Raw genomic sequence first — 17,516 nt, forward strand, 5'->3', positions numbered from 1 at the left:
GGTGCCTGTGGGACACCCAAAGTAGATGACCAGTAGAGTTAGTATTACTTAGTTAGTTAGTTGAGGGATCTGGACTAAAGATATAGACATGGTAACTGAAGCTAGCTGAAGGAGCAGGTGAGAGTGCTCAAGAACAGGTGTAGGTACCCAAGAAGAGGCATCCAGTGATTTTAGCAACATGGCAGTCACTTGTGATTTTGCAGGGGCAAGTTCGGCAGGGCAGGGGTGGGGGAGAGGGTGGGGTGTGGAGGCAGAAGCCAGGTTGCAGAGTGAGCAGGGGGAGAAGCAGGTAATAGGCAGAGTAGACAACTCTTTCAAGAAGTTTAATCTTAAAAGGAAAGGGGGAGGGGGGCTGCTGGTATTTAAATATCAATGATAAAAACCCAGGAGGGAGGGAGGGGCTGAGGGTTCAGCAGAGAGGGGCAAGGTCCCCCAGGAGGCTGGGAATGGCATTCAGGGACTGAGGGAGGAAAAGAAAGCGAAAAGGATGGGAAAGAGCGGGAAAGGGCAGGGAAGCGTATAGGCTTAGCTGCGGAGATGAGGTGAAGATGGTCCCACTGAGGTTTGTATTTCTCTGTCAGTGGGAGGCAAGATAATCCATTAAGAATGAGGGAGAAGTTTGCAGGACGGGAGGGTGGAAGAGAATGAGGTTTTCTTTTAACAAAAATTAAAACTAGTATGTTTTTTAATTTAAAAAGAAATACACGCCATGTTTTTTAAAAACCCAGAAGAGTATTCAGTGAAATGTGAGTCCGCGCTCCACCTCAGCAGCCCGGCCTCCAGCCCTTCTCTCTGGAGGCAACGACGGTGGCCTGCCTCTTGGATCTCTTTTCTGAGATGTTCCATGCCCTACTCTGAACCACACTTTTTCTCTTAACATTGTGTCTTGAAGATGGTTCCACATCCACACAAATAAAGCCACCTGGTTATCAAGCACGCTTTCTTTAACTGGTTCTCATATGAACTTCTTGGCTCACGTGTGAGCATCTCTATGTAGGAAAAATGTGCAGCCGCGGACTTGCCTTCTAAAGAGATGGTACCCATTTACACTGTGTTATCCCCCCCATCACTAACAATGTAATTATTAGTGAATATTTTTATTTTAGCCAAACTGATAGGTGAAAAACATAATCTTGTTTTATCTTGGGTCTTTTAAATTGTGAAGAAGAGAATTATTTTATATATTTAAAGCCAATTTAGTCCCTTTTCTGTGAAACTGCCTGTTTGTGTCCATGACGGTTCTTTTTATGAGTCACCCTGACTGGCCGGGGGGCCCAGATTCAACGTTATTTCTGAGTGTGTCTGTGAGGGTGTTTCCAGGTGAGATTAGCATTTGCAGCCCTGGACTCAGTAAATCTCCGTCCCCAGTGTGGGTGGGCGTCACCTAACCCATGGAGGGCCTGAATGGAACAAAGGCAGAGAAAGGAGGAATTCCACCCTTTTTCTTGCCTCGCTGCTTGACCTGAGACATCTCAGCTCATCCCCTGCTCAGGGACTGAGAAGTGCACCTTCGGCTCCCCCAGTTCGTAGGCCTTCAGATTCGGACTGCCTTACACCACCGGCATCCCTGGGTCTCCATCTCGCAGACCACATATGGTGGGACTTAGTCTCCATAGTCACCCGAGCCAATTCCTCGTGATAAAGCTCTTTCTGTAGATCTCTATGTCCTATTGGTTCTGCTTCTCTGAAGAACCCTAATACATTATTGTTGTCCATTTTTCTATCGGGTTGTTGGTCCTTTTCCTACTGATGTTTTAAGAATGGAGAAGGTTCGAAGCAGGCTCCATGAAAGAGAGGAAAGGGCTGCAGAGGGCTGGGGTCAGGGCAGCCGCCAGACTCCTCCCTCCCTGCCACAGAGACTAAGTACAGAGCTCTGCAGGTGCTCCTTGAGCTGAATAGGTTTTCAGTGAATTGTGTTTGCAGCCCAGGTCTGTGATTTCTTTCTCCAAAAGGTTTACAATTCCCTGAGGCCATTGCTGACCAACAGGCCCACAGTCAGAGTAGGGAGGAAGGAAGGCCCCATTCTTTGAGTTCCCATTGTCGGCCTGTGAGTGGGTGGGTGGAGGAAAAGCTGCCGGAATCTCTGAGTCGGCCCTGGGGAAGGGGCTTGGGGCCTCCTTGCTGGGTCTAGGTGTTTACTCTGGCCCCAGTTTCCCATACTTGATCTGAGGATGTGGCTTTCCAGACCTGGAGTGAACCAACCTATGTCGGCTCTGCTGGACACCGTCCTTCTGGAGGCAGCTCTTGCTGCTGCCTACCCCCAGCTAGTGCCTTCGCACAGACTGTCACTATGGCTGCCACCACTCTCCTGGTCCACACACAGTCCCAGACCCCCAAAGGGCAGGGGGCTCAGGAGGCTGAGGACGCAGGGTGGGGCAGGGGCTTCCTTGTCCTCAGCAGGTGATTGGCTCCCTCCTGCCCTTTTGCATTTCCCAGAGTCCCACAGATGAGGTTCGGAGCCTGGAGGGTATGAGAGGCCAAGTGGTCCCCTAAACTCCTCAATGGGAAGCCAAGAAAGTACCTTGTCCCAGGGCAGAACTTGGAGCTTCCTGCTCCCCATGAAACCTCAAAGTGGCGTGAATTGTTGTGTAAACTGTCTTATCACAGCATACAAATCATACAGTTAAAAACGACCTAAGTAACAAAAGGACAGAAACACATTCCAATCATTTATTCGCACATGTGATGTTCCAGGTGCTACATCGACCCTGTAAGGTAGTGACCACTATTATCCCCACTTTACAGAAGACAAAAGTGAGGCTTAGGGCTGTTTAGTAACTTTCCCTAAATCATGGGGCAGTAAGCGGCCAGGCAGGCATTTGAACTTGGCGCTAACGCAGAAATTGGTAAACGCAGCATTATACTGTCGCTCTGGGCGCCCCCTGTTGATCCCCCATCATGTAGCTGTGGCCGGGGAGGCCCTTACTGACCAGCCAGTACTCCAGGTTTCTCCATGCTCTGCAGATCCCTCTTTTCCTAAAAAAGAGGCCTGCCTACGAGTTCTGTCCCAGGATACTCACACCCATCACAGGGTACCAAAAACAGACCCGGGTTATTAAACAGACACTTTCCCTGAGTCCAGCTGAGCTTCTCTGTTCAGTGACCAGATGGAGGACTTGTGGTGGGTGGACGAGTGCTTAAATGACTGAAATAATTATGAAAAGGGGCAGTCACATTACAACTCCTAATATTCAAATGCATTGGGTGGCCACCATTTTTCAGCTAAACTTTCATCACCGTTGCTTCTAGATTCCACTTCTTTAATTAAAAATAATTTCTTGTCTGGGGCTGGCCCCGTGGCCGAGTGGTTAAGTTCGCGCGCTCCGCTGCAGACGGCCCAGTGTTTCGTTGGTTCCAATCTTGGGCGTGGACATGGCACTGCTCATCAAACCACGCTGAGGCAGCGTCCCACAGGCCACAACTAGAAGGACCCATAACGAAGAATATACAACTATGTACTGGGGGGCTTTGGGGAGAAAAAGGAAAAAAATAAAATCTTTAAAAAATAATAATAATAACAATAATTTCTTGTCCCCACCTCCTATCCAACCCCTTTGCTTGTACGTGGAGGTTTAAGCTTGGAATGCTGGCATCTGTGGAGCTGTGACTGAGTTAACAGGTGCTGGGGTACCAACGCAGAACTAGAATCCCAGGGGCCAGATTATTTTCTTTGCCAACCCTCTTGATGGCTGAAGGTGCTAAACATGTCACTGCGTAACAGCTGAAAAGGAAATTGAACACAAAGAAAAAATGACACACCCCTTAACTCACTATTTAAAAGGAAAACATTCAAAACACATGGACTGTGGAAGTCATTTAAAAAAAAAAACAAAAAAAAAAACCCTTTTACTTCATCAGGGTTATTAATGAGAGGTCTCACTGAAATCTTTTTTAAAAAGTTTTAACTCCTATTGTTTAGGTCAATCCTGACCCGGAAGTACTACCTCTCTTTCTAACACAGCCCATTACCAGGGGCATTTACAGAGAGTGAGCCACATGGAAATGAGAACATGCTCCTACTCGTAGAAGTCACTGGAGTTGGTTAACTCCTCCAGAAGTTTGGCAATTTTGTAAAATTTTTCCAATATCTATTTCCCCTTTGCCTCCAGAACCGAACACTTAGAGAGTTCTTTCAAAATTCCTCAAGCTACAAGTAGTACACAGCTTCTCAAATGCTGAAAATGCCCAAATGGTGCTTTGATCTTCGGTGCTGTCTCTCCAGTGTCAGTTCCCAAGTCATTGTCGTGAAGGTCTCTGAGGTGGGGAGGAATGAAGCTTTTTTTCCACAGGCAGTGGAGGTGACCCAAATCACAATTTTTAGTTCCTAATAAAAAAAAAAATGCAGCCAATTGAAACGGCCCAAAATAAATCATTGTTGAAACTAGCACTTTTTAGATTGGTATAGTTGGAATCTAAAAGGATTAGTACTAACTTACAAATGGTGGGTCACAGAGGAGACTAAAATAGCCAGCCTGACCTTCCAGGTTGGCACCAAGGAGCACAGCTTGGCCCCCAGGCTGGTCCATCTTTGAGCAAGACAACAGTGACTGCTCGTGTGGGCTTCCTATGTTTGAGAAAAGCACTTCTTAAAGTCCTCTACTGGTTTTGGTTTTTGTTTTTTCTCTTAAGTGGTGTAGGCGTATAGGGGCAAACTAGGAAGCGGATGAGGAGAAAGGAAAATACATTTCCAAGTTAGAGAAGCTTCGGGGCATGATATCCCAATGGGTGTGAACTAAATTTCGTTGGCGGTGGGACCCACAGTCAAAGCAACTAAAGAAGCTCACTTCAAGAGGAAAATTCCAGTTTCTGGAGTGCCAGGATTAAAGAGAGCAGCGGCAACTCCCTCAGAGTTCTAAGAGCTGCTTCTTCCTTCTCTTCCTCCCCAACTTCCCACCCTTATTCTCACTGTCAGGCTGTATCATAATGTGATATCAAGAAAACCATGTCTAACACCATATGATTTCATTCATATGTGAAAGATAAACAAAGACACAGATAAGGAGAACAGATTAGTGGTTACCAGAGGGGAAGGGGGTGAGGGCAGGGTGAAAGGGGTAAAGGGGCACATATGTATGGTGATGGATAAAAATTAGACAATTGGTAGTGAACACGATGCAGTCTATTCAGAAACTGATGTATAATAATCAACACCTGAAATTTACGCAATGTTATAAGCCAATACAACCTCAATAAAATAATCTTTAAAAAAAATAGAAAGAAAAAAGAAAGGCCAGCCTGGTGGCCTAGTGGTTAAGTTCACGCGCTCTGCTTCAGCAGCCCAGACTTTGCAGGTTTTGATCCCAGGCATGGACCTACCACTGCTCGTCAAGCCATGCTGTGGTGGCATCCCACATAAAATAGAGGAAGATGGGCACAGATGTTAGCTCAGTGACAGTCTTCCTCAAGCAAAAATAGGAAGATTGGCAACAGATGTTAGCTCAGGGCCAATCTTCCTCACAAAAAAAAGAAAGAAAGAAAAAAACCACGTCTGAAGAACATATCCTCCCCAAGAAAGGCATTACATTGTCTTACAAGCCAACAGGGTCTTTGGATGAGGCCCAGGCGTGCATCCTGGCTCTTCCACTTATAAGCTGTGGGATACAGTCGAGTTACTTAACCTGTCTGAGTTTTAAGGGCTCACCTGTGAAACAAGAACAACAGAACCCACTCTGTATATTTTTGAGAGGGACTGTGAAGAAGTACATAAATATGAGCCTTTCGAGTCAATGCCGAGATTCTCATTTTTCCCTGACCACTTTCCAGTTGGGGGACCTCATGTAGGTAACTAACTTATATGCGCCTTATATATGAGCGTTCTCATTTGTAAAGATAACAATACCCACCTCAGATGGTCAGGGATAATAACACCCACCTTGTAAGGACTTTTAGATCAAAAGGTCAAAAGCTGTAACTGGTTATATTTTGATAAATCTTCAATTATTCAAGCTAAATACATGTGCACATCTATCTGTAATTTTTGTTTTATTGACGTATAACAGATACAGTAAACTGCAGACATCATAAGTGTAAATTTAATTATATTTAACCCTGTTTTTAGATGATTTTAAAAACTAGAAGCTTTCTCTGCTGTCTGCCAATTAGAAGAAAAGAGATTAATTTATCTAATTAAAAGATAGTTTTATTTGGAGACAGAAAAAAAGAAACGCAACCTTGAATATACACAATTTTTTACCAGCAAACAGGGTACAGTTCATTCACACACTTACCCACCATCTTCACTCACATTCTAGAGATTTCTTGGATTCACCGGAACGGTGGCCGTTGCTAAGCAGAAGTGACACTTTCATAAAAGTGCCTGTGAGTTTGACCTCTGTAGCACCCCTGACATAGATTCTTAAATTTTTTTTCTTTAATTGATTACATCTTGTAGGACGTTCAACAGCTTCTCTTGAAAGAGCATGACAGACAGATGTTTTGTGTCTGAGTGCAGCATAAACATCAACATTTCCTGGCTTTGAAAATTCTTTATTCCAAAAGATTTGGCCGAATTCAGCCGTTATAAGCAAAAGACAACTCCTCTTAGCAATGTCTCTACCTAGCAGTTGATGTGTTTATTTTGACAATGATTGTGCAGCTCATTCAGATTTCCGAAACATTCAAATGTGAAAAAGCTGGTATCTTAGAATTGAGGAAACATGATTTTAATACTTTGCAACATACGTTTCACCAAAAGCAATGTAAGTTGTCTATGTGTAAAAAACCATACAGGACACTGTGATGGCAGCTCTATTTGGCTTCACCATTGGGAGCTAAGTTGTGATAGGAGCCAGAGATTCCAAAGTGAGGAATCTTGAGTGTTTTCTCCAAGGCAAATAGCACTGCAAGACAACTTCTCTGCCATATTAACCATCATCATCACTTTGAAGTGCCTACTCTGTGCCGTGTGCTTGTCTCTCCCGGTCTTTATAAAACGTCCCATACAATTGGTATTATTAGCCATTTTTACAGACAAAGAAACTGGGACTCGGAGGGATCACTGTGGAGGCTAACTCATCTATGTGGAAGATCCTGAATTTGAACCCAAGCCTGTCAGACTCCAACACCTGGAATCTTTCAAGTGCACACAACAACTTTCTTCAGTTGTGCCGTGTTAAGTAGACTTAGTGTACTCAGAATACCAAGAATGACGCCAAAGATCTGTTAGAGGTGGGGGTGGTGAAAAGAGAGAGAAATGTTTATATCCATATGTGTGTGTGTTTATGTATATGTGTGTGTGTCACTCACACACACACACACACACACACACTAATTCATTAGGGAATTTCTTTTCACTGAAGCTGTATAAAGCAAAAAACCTCACTGGTGTAAACTATTGGAAAGAAGGTCAGATTGAATCAGTGAAAAGTACGCATTTTAAATTCATTTTAAATAAAAGAGATTTTCCTAGTACCTTATGGATTTCAAAATGAATTCCCACCCATCCTCTCATTTCATGCTCATAACAACCCCCTCGAACTAGGCAGAGTTGATATTATCGGCCTAAATTTACAGGTCAGAAAAAAAAAAGGCTGAAAAAGTTAAGTGCCTTGCCTGTGGTCACAGGGCTGTTTAGTGATAAACCCACATCTCCCTACTCTGCAGGGTGACCTAACAAATTCCTTCTGAATTACCAGAGCATTATTGGATAAGAATGATATGTATTCTTATATTAATTATTCATATATAAGAGATCGCCCGAAGTGCTCAAAGATGTATTTCAAACATTCCCCTTGTAATCTCATTTATATCATTCTTCTGCACCACTTAGCGAGACAGGTTTGCTAAATGAAGGAAAATTTCTGCCCAGATCCCAATCAAGTTATTATAATTCCAAATTAATAGGGCCTAAATAAATAAGAGCTTATTAGGGGGCTAAACGCTGATAATGTTATTTGTTTCTGATATCTTTTTTCATTTGCTTCAGCCCCAATTTGAGCGTTTTATCTACTCCATTTTTTTTTCTTCTGTTTCCTCATTAGAGAAACAGAGCAAGAGAGGCATACACGGAAAACATTGCTTGCATGTGAATAAAATTAATAACCTGAAATTATAGAAGGGGGCGGAGAGGCCTCTTTTTGGTAATTTGTCATAATGTTTAGTAACAGCAATTTGCAGTAATGAAATAACCAATCTTTACTTCGGGGTATGTGTTGCGTTTATTGGTTTATGCTTTACTTACATTTTTTTATTACTCCATTTGTTAAATTATTTAAACTTACAAGGCAACCTCTAACTTAGTAGTCGTAAGGCAGCCTTCTGAAATGGGAGTCATGGAAATAATTATTTCATTTTTTATCCCTATTTTTTAAGGGACCAAGATATTTTTGTCATTTACCCTGGGATTTATAGGGTCTAAAAAGCTCAGGATCATTCACCACCAGGGGCAGGGAACCCAGATTGAACTTTAAGGACTGCAAGAAGTTCTCTCTCTAAAATAAACTCTCTATGGGCCAGACCCATGGCCGAGTGGTTAAGTTCGTGCACTCCGCTTCTGCAGCCTAGGGTTTCGCAGGTTCGAGTCCTGGGCACAGACCTGGCACCGCTCATCAGGCCATGCTGAGGCGGCGTCCCACATGCCACAAGTAGACGGACCCACGACTAAAACTATGCTACTGTGTACCGGGGGACCTTCGGGAGAAAAAGGAAAAATAAAGTCTTAAAAAAAGATCTTTAAAATAAACTTTATATAAAAGTCATCTGGGTGGAAACGTGCTTTTCCTCGTGCTGGGTTTTTTCACACTTTTAAAAGAGTCCTGAGAGACTCGGATGGATGAGAGACAGGTCCATAGCATGAAAGGCCCGCTGCTCTTAGAGATATTTCTTCCATGATTAAAAAATAGTGAATTTTCGTTTGCCACGTGCAAGGAATAAACGCTCCTGGGTTCCCTCTGTTCTGTCGTCTTCCCTCTAATCTGCAGAAACACCACAAAGGCTGCTCTGTTCCTTCCCGCCATCGCATTTCTCACTCAGACACCCTTCCTGTTTGGGATTCTATTTCTTACTTCCATTTGGTTCTTTCCTTTCCTGGACGGGCTTCTAAGTTTGTTTGTGTTCAGGTTTCCCACATTTTCCTATTTTTGAATTGTTTCTTTCTGCAGGACAATCTCCGTGTCTCACTCCTTTTTCATTTTGCTCCCTGTCTGTTCTGTACCTGGTATTATTCATCATCTTTGTTTCTATTTATTTCTCTTCTCCTAGCTCTTATTTCTTTATCTCTGGCCCCTTATTTCCTCTCCTTGATTCTCCTGTTCCCATCTCAATGCCCTTTGACCGACCAGACATCCTCTCCCTACCCACTTAGAGCAATTGAAAAAACACTCCTGACAGAATGGAATAGAAAAGACAGAACAGAAAGAGAGAATGGAAAGGTGGTGAGTGAACCTGGGAAGGGCGTGTTGGGTCTTGTTCGTGACTTCCCCATCCCGTCTGTATGTCGGACAGTCTCCGCCTGTCTGCCTGTGTCCCATTGAGGGAACGAGGCCACACAAAGGGGAGGAAGCAGGAGGAGATAAAGGTGAGGGCTTGGGCCTGGCCAGCTGTTCTTTAAATACCACCCGTCAGCATTCCTCTCAGAAACCCTACAAAACAGGATTGTACTTAAAGCATGGAGCAGCTCCGCTCAGCTCCCCAGCAAGCTGGAGTCCACCCTCTCTGGAATCTAACACTGAAGGTAAGTGTAATCATCAGAATGTTTCTGCTTGATCCTAAATTACTTTAAAACTACCAGTGGGAGGGTACTGATGCCAACCTCCAGAATAAACATCTTACTTCTCATGACTTGGCCATGACCCAGCCCCACCCTTAGCATTTTTGTTTTTAAAATATTTCCAGATATGTTTATAAATAAATCACGCCTTTTGGAACTGCCTTGCCGCCACTCAGTCGTACAGCGGAGGAAAAATCCGTGACAGCTAACACGGTGGAAAGTTTGCTTCTCTCTTACCCTTCAGAGAAAAAAAAAAAAAGCAGCATAATAAGTATTTAAAAACCAGATGAACAAGAAGCTCTCAGAAAAACAATTTTACCAGCTCAGTAGTAGTAAGACAACCAAATGTACAAACCCCGTGACCTTTCTTCCGTCCCTTCCCAACCCCGGGTGGACGCTGCTGGTTGGAACCTGAAGTACTGTGCAGGGGCCAGTGTGGGGGCAGCGGGGACCGAGGAGCCACTGTCTTCCTCACTTTGGAGCCTGCTGAGGAAGAATGATGACAGAACTGACTCCATTTTTCCTTTTCAGGCAGGTGTCATTTTTGTTGATTTTGAAAGTGAGTCCCAGGGAAAACCCTCAGTGTTCAAATTCTTCAAAACAACAATAAACCTGCACTTTGCGCATGTTTTTTTCTTCTGACAAAAGAAGTCTCTTTTTGGGGGAGGGTGAGGTAAATAGAGGAAATTACCCTAAATTTGTAACATTGTTGACTAGGATCCTCTCTGATGTCAGCCCGTCATCCCCTCCCATTCTGGCCCACTCTTTAGACAGAGGCAGAAGAGCTGGGTCTAAGGACTGATGAAGACACAAAGGCTCAGGATGGAGGCCTCGGTCCAACCCCGCACAGACTGCGGCTGGGTCTGAGCGGCCCCAGGCAGCCAGGAGTCCTTCCTGGTAAGGCGGCTTCAGGCCCAGGGGTCTGCCCACAGTCGGGGTACCGCCGTGTGGGGACCTCTTGGTCCAAGGCCCTCTTTTTATTAACATCCGAGGATTTTTGCTTTGATTTCCTGGCTTCAAAAAGATAACAAAAGGAGGAGCTGAGAACTGAATCCATACGATAGAATAACACACCCAGTGATAAATTATATTGTCACAAACATTCATTCAAAAATTATGCACTGGGGTTCCAATTTTAGTGCTAATTTTTCCCCTCTAAGGAAGTTTTAAAATAAAATAAAAAGAAACAAGAAGCAAAAATAAAATAAGAACAGAAAAATCCTTGGCCAGATAGGGCCCAGTTCCTGGTATTCTTGAGATTTTCAGGTTCTGTCTTGTTTGCAAAGCCTCGTGGCCCCGATTTCGGTCTCCATGATGGGCATTAGAAGGGCCGCTGCCTGGTCTCAGGGCTTTCATCGCCTTTGGGAGCCCTGTCGTGGTCTTTGTCTCCATTCGGTAAAAGGTTGGGCTTCAAGCAGCTGCGGGCGTAGTGTCAGCTGCTCCACAGAGCCGAGCAGTGGTCCACGTTAGGCGGCAGGCTCCCTGCCAGCCTGGCCTGGGCTCTGCACTCTGCTCACTGCCCCGCCGCAGAGGGAGGGGTTCCTGGCTCTCTACATTCTGCAGGAAGAGAACTATCTCACGGCTGAGTTCCTGGAAAAACCCACCACCACAATCGAAAAGCCATGAACTCCTATGACTCATTTTGTCACACAAACATCCCATTCTGGAATAGCCAGAGGTTTCGCTCTTACTCCCCTTTCTGACCATTGTCAAGGACATGTGACTTGAGTAGACGTGTTGGTTTCCTGGGCTGCCATCACAAAGCCTCACAAACTGAGTGGATGCCTACTGAATAAATGGAAACCTATTGTCTCAGTTCTCAGGGCCAGAAGTCCAAAATGAAGGTGTTGGCAGGCCATCTCCCTGGGACGGTGCTGGGGAAGGATCTGTTCCTCGTCTCTGTCCCGCTTCCGGTAGCCTCAGGCGCTCCTTGTCTTGTAGACACCTCGCTCCAATCCACTGTCCTTTCACAGTGTTCTCCCTGTGTCTTCACATCTTCTTCCCTCTGTGTGTGTCTCCGTATTTAAATTTTCCCATTTTATAAGAACACTAGCCATGTTGGATTAGGACCCACCCAAATGGCCTCATTTTAACTTGATGAAATCTGCAAAGACCTTATTTGCAAATAAAGTCCCGTTCTAAGGTTTGGAGGTTAGGACTTCAGTATATCTATTTTGGGGGACACAATTCAGCCAAAAACCATAGCCTACCTTGATGTTTAAATATTTTCTCAACTTACAACAAAGACTACTCTCTCTTGTTCTGTGGGTCAGCATGTGGAAGTTCTGTAACTAGAGCAATAACAAGATTCAAACAAATGGCAAAGCAAAGCGGCTGGATAGGTTAAACAGTGGTGGGGCTTTAGAAACTTCTGCTTGGCCACTTCCCCTTGTGCAGGCCTGCTCAACCTCCTCTTCCGGTTTCCCTGAAAGAAGTGGGAATCTGATTTGGACTTTGAGCCGAGGTTTCTCTTTTCTAAGCTCTCCTCCAGCACAGGGACTCATCTGAGCTGCCCTCCCTTTCTGTAATAGTGGCTCTCACCCGGGATAAAAACTTACCCTCACCACTGACGGAGGGGGAAGTGCTGGAAAATGTGTCAACACAGGTACTGTTGGTTGCCCAATAGCAATTCACACCCATTATTGTACAGTCATGATATAAGACTGAAAGTGACATTTAAGTGTTTTGAGATCCTAAGATGAAAAGTAATTGAAAAGAGTAGTTGTTGGGATTGGATTGTCATAGCATTTTCTTTATTCAATCAGAGCATATTTGGGTTAATGAACATCTTAGTTTCTCCTAATTTTCTGGATAATAGTCATAACAAACCCAATACAATTCTCGTCCTCCAGGGCTTACACATTGACGCGATTAATCACCTTTCATTTCCATAGCTCTTCTCCTGCCCCAGCCAATTCTCATGTCAGCCTCCTAAGTCAGCGCAACACGTATGAAGAGCACATGAGAAAAACGACGAGGTTCAAAGAGTGGGGGGCCCCCCAGGTGGTCTCTGGGGGCACCAGGGCCGGGGGCTCCAGCCCGTGGCTCCCCTCCTTTCAGCTGCAGCCATCTCCTTGCACAAACTGGTGGTACACTACATGTGGATTTCATTTACAGGTTGGGCTAGTTTCCAGCGTCTTGTTTGAATGTTCTGTTTCTTATTTTTATTTTCCAGTTTTTCTAGTTGGGTAAGGCTGGGGTAGATCAGATGGATCAGAGGAGCTATCTCTCACCTGTCCCACTCTGACTACAAATCTTCCCTCGCAGGTAGGATTTAAAAGGGAGATGGCTGGGGGCCGGCCCCGTGGCCGAGTGGTTAAGTTTGCACGCTCTGCTTCAGCAGCCCAGGGTTTCACTGGTTTGGACCCCGGGCTTGGCCATGGCATCGCTCATCAGGCCATGCTGAGGCAGCGTCCCACATGGCACAACCAGAGGGACCTATGACTAAAATATACAACTATGTATTGAGGGGCTTTTGGGGAGAAGAAGAAGAGGAAGAAAAAAAAAAAGAAGATTAGGGGCCAGCCCCGTGACGCAGTGGTTAAGTGCGCACATTCCACTTCTTGGAGGCCTGGGGTTCGCCAGTTAGGATCCCGGGCACAGACATGGCACCACTTGGCAAAAGCCATGCTGTGGTAGGCGTCCCACATAAAAAGTAGAGGAAGATGGGCACAGATGTTAGCTCAGGGCCAGTCTTCCTCAGCAAAAAAAAAGAGGAGGATTGGCAGCAGTTAGCTCAGGGCTAATCTTCCTCAAAAAGAAAAATTAAAAAAAAGAAGATTAGCAACAGTTATTAGCTCAGGTGCCAATCTTTAGGGAAAATAAATAAATAAAAAATAAATAAACAAAAGGCACATAGTGGAGGGTAAGCTTAGAAGAGCGAGGGGAGAGACTGTGCCAAAGCCTCGTCTTTGCAATCGAGCAGGCAGAGCGCTTCATGCAGAACGGATGGGGAGAACGGGATAGGAAAAATTTATGTTTTTCTTTCTGATAATTCACTAGCACTGTACAAAATTAAACAGTACAGAGAAAGAGAAGGTTTCTGCCATCTCAACACTTCTGTACTCTCTCTAGGGGGCAGCCACACTGATGGCAGGGCACTTCCTTCTAGGCTTTTCAAAACTATAGGTCCACATCCACATCTCTATAGAAGCAGTATCATTAACAGGGTCATAATATTCTGATTATTCTGTACCTGCTCTTTATCTTCTTATATTGCAGATATTTTCCCATGTCAAACCATGAAGATGTAACCTATTCTTTTTTTAAAAAACCACATTTCATGTTTTAAAATAAAGCAATTCTTGCACAGATTCAAACCACACAGAAAGATATAAAGTGAGAAGTGCAATTCTTCCTCCTTTGCCTCTAGTCCTTTTCCCCGAAGGTAACCACAGGCACCACTGTAACAGCGTCCCCCATACCCCTCCAGAAAATATGATCACTAATATTTCCAGATAAGTGCAAATAGATAACTTTTACTTTGTTCTATACCTTATTTTGTTTACATAACACATCTTCAACTTTTAAAGAACCAGTATACACAGATATTTCTCATTCTTTTTAACAGATGTGTGGTAATCCATTGCATGAATATACCATTATTTAATTAATCAGTTCTCTGTTAATGGACATTTAAGCTGTTTAAAAATTCTGTACTAAACAAACAGCACTAGAATAAACATTCCTATACATACATCTCTGTATGGAAAGAACATTAATGCTCACTTTTCCACACTCTCATCAGCCCTGGTCATTAAGCCTTTATTTATTGATTTATCTTTTTCCAAAACTTCTGCTGATTTGATTAGTGACATCTTGCTTTAACTTCCATTTCTTTGATTATTAAGGAATCTAACCTTATTTTATATGATTTGCTGCTCTGTATTGCCTGTTCATGACTTTTGCCTGACTGTCTACTGGAATATTCTCTTTTTCTTATAGATTTAGAAGAGGAGAATGGCGTTCTCACACAATACAGAACTCCAGTGATGCATCTGAGAAGGTCTTAAAAAGCAATTATTCTCTACGTGGTCATTATTCTCTAACAAACTCAACAGAGACCAAGCTAAAGTTTACGTCTGTTAAAACAATTTTTTTCTAATAAACTATAAATCGTGTGAAAAAAAATACAAGAGGAAAGAACAGCTTGTTTTCCAGTCTCTTGTCATCTGAGGGGCACTTTGGGGAGACAGTGAAGATGCCAAGGAAATCATTCTTATCTATTTAACACACACTTCTCATAAGGAACTCTTGGCTATTCTAGCTTAAGACACACACAAGTGAAAGTAACAAGACCATTCTAAGTGATGGACTGCCACTCTTTCTGACTGGTTCCCCCTCAGTCCAGATTACTGAAATTTTCTCATAATGTCTAAAAACAAGTCCATTTACAGAGCCAGTGACATCATCACTGTCAGAACTGCATTCATTTTCACTCCCTCACACAGTTTCCTACTGGATGAGTGGCTTCCTTGTTTAAATATGGAATTCACAGATCATAAAATGGATTTCATCCAGACACAAAATATGAAGAAATGAACTCATGGGAAATGACCCTTGAAATGCACACCACCCTCCAGGCTTGAAAGGATTTTCTGTTTCATCAACTTTAGATGAGCCATAATAATAAAACATAAAATACTATACAAAGACTAGAAAATCAAGAGTCGCATACCTTGCAGTTCCTCCCATCTCATTTTCCTAGCCTGACTCATTCTCGGCATTTACAGCTAGTCCACTTGGCCTCCCCTCAGGAATCACACCCCGTGGTCGCGCTATGGGTTCCTTCTCTGTGCCTCCAGAACACTCTGCGTGCCTCTCTCTCATTCCTTACTGTACGATTTTGAAATGATATGGGATGTGTTTTCTCCCCTCTTTGATTGCTGGCTCTGCCGGCCAAGGACCACGTGGTGTTGATCCTTGTGTGCCTGCCAGCTCTCACCGTACCTGGCACTTAGCGGGTTCTCAGTAATTACTTGTTTCGTTGTGTTATTGTTAATATTTTGAACCGTGTGAAGAATTTTTTGCTCATCTGTGGCAGACACAGCTGGTTGCCCTCCCAACAGCCATCACAGCCCCTGCCCCCTTAATCGTTGCCCGGAGAGCCCTGATTTTGTTTGAAGGTTCACTCTCCACCAAGCTATGTGCTCAGGAAATGACTCCTCTTGTTGGGCTGGGGTTGGGAGCACCCACGGTGACTGGCATTCCCATCCCCTGGCCTGTGGCCCAACCCTAGTCAATGAGGTCTGAGAGTTAAGTCAGCCGGGGAGCTTCTGGCCACACATGGAGGGCCATCGCCAACCTGCTGAAGACTGCGGGGACCTCCTCCATGGTGTGCTCCATGGGGGGCCGGAGCTGCGCTGCCTGCAGACTTCACTGAGAGATAGTTAACCCCTGAGTGCATCCTCACAGTACATCGCCACGCTTAATAAAAATGGGGAGAAACCAGACGGGATTTAGGAGCCCTCTATTGGGGGAAATAGAGTCAAAATGGAAAGTCAAAAGGAATCCGGTTTTACCTCATGGTAGAGAAGCCTATGGGTAAACTTGGTTGCTGTTTTCAAGTTCATGGAGGGCTTTATGGAAGGGATATCAAACAATTATTCCCCATGACTTCTGAAGACCTAACTGAAAGAGGAAATTGAATTAAAGCAGGAGAGACTGTGGCCGGATTTAAGGGAAAATTTGCCTGCAGGAATGATAAAACCCTGGCGTGGGCCACCGAGGGTGAGAATCCATCCCTTCAGAAAAAGACGAGAATGGAAACCATGGGTCTTTGAGCAATTTATTATTCACCTACTTAAGACACTGGGAATAACCAAATGACTGCTTGAAGTTTGAAATTCTATGCTAATTTAGAGAAGAGAAGCTACTCAAGTTTAAGTAGACGAGGAATCAGCCCCAGACCTCCGAAAGTCTTCATTAGGCTCAGTTTGATCTGACAAAGCCGGAAATACCTGTTTCAGCCCTATCAGGCCTGACACCCAGTTGATAATTGACGTTGAACACACACTGCTTATCAGAGCTTTGGGATTAGTCACATGCCCGGAACCAGGACACTGCATGAGAAATATAGCCTCTGGGAAGGTGGCTGATTATTTCCAGAGTGTTTATTAGTAAGGCTGATCCTAATCTGAATCCACTTTTCCATGGAAGGATGTAAAAAGGAGTATTGGATTTGGTCAGATTATCTGACCAAATCTGAGTCAACATCCTAAAGTACACACGTGTTCAAGCCACCAGGCAGCAGGGGTGGGGCGGCTCCGCTTAGGTTAGGGCCACCTGCTCCTGCGTCCGAGGCCTGGGTTCAAGGAACTACTCACACAAATGATATTGCGAGTTGACTTACTAGCTGTGAAATTACGGCATGGATCATAATTAACCTGGGACCATAGCTACCTCTCCCCTTACAACCAATTTTCTATGAAAGCTCTTATTAGCAAGACTCTCACACTAACCCCAGAAGCTAATGTAAATACAGTAAAGGCATATTAGAATCGGTTTTTGAAGGCGTGTTCTTGTTGATTTGATTCTGTGCACGTCGCCACCTCGTTTCACTGAGACGGCTGCTGGGGCGTTTCTTTTCCTTCTGAACTTGGCAGGGCAAATCTTAAAATGCAGATTCTATGTCTTGAAACTCACTCACAAATCAACAAGGACTCTTTGGGTCACACCAGGCCTTCTTCTCCCGGGGCTGGTCCTGAACGAGCAGGAGCTGACACAGACACCAGCAGCCGATGCGGGTCCCCTCCCAGCCCCCCTTCTCCTCTTCCTTTGCACGGATTCTCCAATGCCTCACCTCTCTTGT

At 44.4% G+C, this 17,516-nt stretch overlaps 1 long non-coding RNA gene across 1 annotated transcript; it reads left to right on the forward strand.

Moving 5' to 3' along the window:
• The first annotated feature begins 2,674 nt into the window (after positions 1–2,674).
• On the forward strand, positions 2,675–15,752 carry LOC139046405 (uncharacterized). The gene is made up of 3 exons (XR_011506456.1): positions 2,675–9,670; positions 12,882–12,973; positions 14,651–15,752. It is a non-coding gene; the product is annotated as an uncharacterized lncRNA (long non-coding RNA).
• Positions 15,753–17,516: the final 1,764 nt, after the last annotated feature.

The sequence above is a fragment of the Equus asinus genome, chromosome 10 (assembly GCF_041296235.1).
Source record: "Equus asinus isolate D_3611 breed Donkey chromosome 10, EquAss-T2T_v2, whole genome shotgun sequence".
In the NCBI taxonomy this organism is placed as follows: Eukaryota; Metazoa; Chordata; class Mammalia; order Perissodactyla; family Equidae; genus Equus; species Equus asinus.